Consider the following 4,296-nt stretch of genomic DNA (forward strand, 5'->3'; position numbering starts at 1 on the left):
TTCTTGTGCTGAGTTTGTGTTTTTTTGTGCTATTTCTTGTTGGCTTTTTCCTTAGTTTTCATGTTTGCTTGTTCTGCTTGGAAATTCATTTTCATGGTAAATTGTAAAGTATTAACTTCTTTGGGGTTACCTTATAGTCTATTAACTTTTCTCTCCATTTAAGACAATTTATTGTATTCTGTAATCTTACCTGACCTCCTCACCACCTGGATTCCTACATTTTTCCCTTCTTTGACATTGATTTTATTTTGATCTTAGGTTGACCTCCCAGTTCCTTTGAATTAGTTGTTGTAGTTTTGTTCTGTTCTGGAATCTGCTATCTGTTGTCTGAATTTCAAGTGGTGTTGCCATGCCTGTCAATCTCTGGTTGTTGCCGTTCTTGTTGGTTCTCAGTCAAAGAACTCCCATTAGGATGTTTTCAAGTGCTGGATTGGCTTTGAAAAAAATTTCTTAGATTCTGTTTATCCTGGAATGTTGTTATTGCACCATTATATTTGATTGACAGTTTTGCTGGCTAGATGGTTCTTGGTTGTCAGTTTTTTTCATTTAGGGTTTTGTATACGTCTCCCTATTGCCTTCTTGCCTGCATGGTTTCTGCTGAGACATCAGAGCTTAATCTGATTTGCTTGCCTTTGTAAGTGACACGTCTCTTTTTCCTGGCCACTTTTAGATTTCTCTCCTTGTATTTGATTTTGGAGTGCTTGATTATTATATGTCTTGGTGATTTTCTTTTGGGGTCTATCCTTCCTGGGGTACATTCAGCTTCTTGAATGTTTATCTTCTCATCTTTCAAGATGCTAGGGAAATTTTCTTCTAGAAGCTCATCAACTTTCTCTTCTGTGGACTTCTCTGATTCTTCCTGTTCCTGAATGCCAATAGTTCTTAAATTGTTCCTCTTCATGTAATCTAGCATGAATCTTAGACTCTCTTCAGATTTTTTTGTCCTTTTTTCTGCTTGCTCTTCTATCTTAGCAGTATTGAGAGATTTGTCTTCCAGCTCTCTGTTTCTGGCCTCCATCTCTTCATTTCTGCTCCTTTCCCCTTTCAGTGTATTTTCCATTTCTGATATTTTATTATTAATCATCTGGACCTCTTTTTGCAAGTTTTAAATTGTTTCCAATGCTGTATCAATCTTGTTTGAGTGCTCTTGTAGTACTTTCCTGACTTCTTCCTTGTTTTCCTCCACCCTTTTATGGAACATTTGAATTTGTTTCCATGTCATTCTTCTAAATTCCTTCTTAGGCAAATCCAAAAGCTGGCTCTTCCTTTTCTGGAAAGCCTTTGTCTGTCTCCAGCTCTTTTGTCTCAGTTACTCTTCTGTTTTGGGACATGTTTTGAGGTCTTTTGTTGTGTTTTATTGATCATTTCCAGTAGTTATGTGAGTTTTTAATGCTTAAATAGATGTTTGTTGTTGTGTTATTAAGCTTACTGGGTGTCTCCTGGTGGATATGATCAGGAGATAGGCTTCCCTTTTAGCATGTAATGCTTAGCAGCTGTTATTGGCTCTTGTCTCAATGGTGGAATATTATGGAGTATGCTTGTAGCTTGGCTATATGGTCTTGATGGCTGTCTCTTCTTGGGTAACCGAGGGAGAAAAAGCTCCCACCTCCAGGAAAAATGTACGATCAAAAGGACCAAAAACAAAAGCAATATAAAAGCAGAGATAAAAACCACCAGTATGAAACTGTGGCCAACTGGCCAGTTGCCTTGCTATACAAGCAGGGTGTGTGTACCGTAGTGGCCTCTAGCAGTGGATGGGGGTGTCCACTTGCTCAGGCCCCTCCTCTAGTCACCACCATAGAGGTGCATAGATAGATATTGAGAAGTTAAAGGGAGAAAGATTGTCTACTATTTTTGTCTCTGAATATCAATTAGATATCTGCGTATGTACAGCATAGTTCTCGAGATAGTTGCGTCTTTTTATGTTGGGATTTTACAGATTGTTCATATGGTTAATCTGTCAGTCTGACAGGTCTGCTTTTTTCTTGCTAGATATGTCGAAGCAAAGGGTCCTGCACAAGTTAATTTTAGGGCTGTGACCCAGAGGCTGACGTGATAAGCACCTGCCAAAAAATTTGCCCTTGGATCCAATAGGGCTCTTTCTCTCTGTGCTGTGGGAAAACTTTGGGCTCAATGCTGGACTTTTTTTTTTTTTGGGGGGGGGGTGGGTGGGGGGTGTTGCGCTCCCGCCTGCCTGAAGGCATCTGGACGGGGCAAAGAAGGCATGACAGGGAAGAGGAGGAAACAATGTGTAAAATCGCCCTGCACCTTCTTTGGCAAATGTCACTGCACAGCTTTTATCGCCTGTGCCCTGTACCAGTCTGCCTATAGCCCTGCCCTCTGAATTCCCCCCCAGGTAGGGTGGCCACAGAGGGAGTCCCGTGTTTAGAGTGATTCTTAAATCTCAGTATTTTCCTTTACAGTGTGATTTTTCCAGTGGCGTGTGTGGGTAACTGACACCCTGAACTTTATGCTAGATCCAGAGCTCTGGTGGTATTCCATGAAAGCAGCTTCTCTGGGTTTTCAGTCCCTTACCCATGGAGCCTGTCCTACCTGACTCTGCCTCAGCCACCGCCAGATTTGTTTATTTGCCTTTTCTTTTTAACTTATCTATAAAAGGTTTTCCTTTACTGTCAAAGGAGCATACATGTATAGTAATTAGGACGTCATTCTTCCATGTTTTTGTCCCTTATATTCTGTCATTCTTGAAACCATATTTTAGAAAATTGACCAAGTAATGTTGCACGTGGCTTACTCTGGGTATATCTAAGTCCTTCTGCACATCTAAACTAAGGTGTTGTTGTTGTTGTTGTTAAGTGCCGTCGAGTCGATTCCGACCCATAGTGATCCTGTATAGGGTTTACAAGGAGCAGCTGGTGAGCTTGAACCATTTGGTCAAACGAGGAAACTTCTGGGATATGCCTTTTTAAAGTAGATTTCTTTAGGAACTGTCAGCATGTTGTTGAAGTATGGAGTTGTAACTCTGTGTGGAATATGGACAATCAAAAATACATACTTAAAGATGCACTATTGAAAAATGGGTGTATAATCCAAGTACTCGCACACTATTTTTTTGTACTGCTGGTCCTGTATCAGAAACATTTTTTTTATTAAAACTTGCTTTTAAAACGTGTTTAGCCACTTAAAGAAAATCTGCTTATGGTACAACTTGCCTCATATCCATTCCAAGTAAATTTATTTTCCAATTAAAAAAAAATACAATTTACCCTCCCCCCAAAAAAGAATACTATGAAGAGTTGTACTCCAACAAATTTAAATATAAAAAGAAATGGATACATTTTTAGAAAAACATGAGCACCTAAACTAACACAGAATGAAGTATAAAACTTGAACAAACCTATAACAAAAGAAGAAAATGATCAGGTCATTAAAAAACTCCCAATAACAACAACAACAAAATCCAGTTTAATTAACATTGATTAAAGACCTAAATATAAAACCTAGAGCTATAAAGATCATCAGTGAATACCTAGGGACAAACTTAGGGGCTCTAATACATGGCATATATACAGTATCAAACATTACAAAAATGCACAGGCAGTAGAAGACAAAATAGATGACTGGGACTTCCTAAAAATTAGAAACTTATGTGCCTCAAAAGATTTCACCAAAAGAGTAAAAAAGAATCCCACAGTTTCGGGGGGGTGGGGGGATGGAATTGGGGAATGACATAACAGACAAGGGATTATTATCTAAAATTTATAGAAAATTACAAGAAAAAGACCAACACCCAATTAGAAATGGGCACAGGACATGAACAGACACTTCATCAAGGAAGATATCCAGGTAGCCAATGAACTTACGAAGAAATGTTCATGATCAATAGCTATTGTTGTTGTTAAGTGCCGTTTAGTTGGTTCTGAGTCATATAGACACTGTATACATGGTCTTCCAGGAGCAACTGGTGGGCTTGAACTTCTGACCTTGCAGTTCAAACAGACCGCGTGGTCCCGTGCATTAGCCATTGTTGTTGTTAAGTGCAGTTGAGTTGGTTCTGACTCATAATGACCCAATGTAGGGTTCCCAAGGAGCAACCGGTGAATTTGAATAGCCAACCTTGTAATTCAAACCTATCTAGAAATCCTGAACTTATCCTATTGCCATTAAAAAGATGCAAATCAAGTGCTAATCTTGGATAAAATAAACTTTAAGGCAAAAGCCAGCATAATAGATAAAGATGGATATTATCTCATGATTAAAGGGACAATTGAACAAAATAACTATATTAAATATCTATGCCCCCATTGAAAGAGTGCCAAAATATCTAAAACAAAC

Source organism: Chrysochloris asiatica, unplaced genomic scaffold (assembly GCF_000296735.1).
Source record: "Chrysochloris asiatica unplaced genomic scaffold, ChrAsi1.0 scaffold00150, whole genome shotgun sequence".
Lineage (NCBI taxonomy): Eukaryota > Metazoa > Chordata > Mammalia > Afrosoricida > Chrysochloridae > Chrysochloris > Chrysochloris asiatica.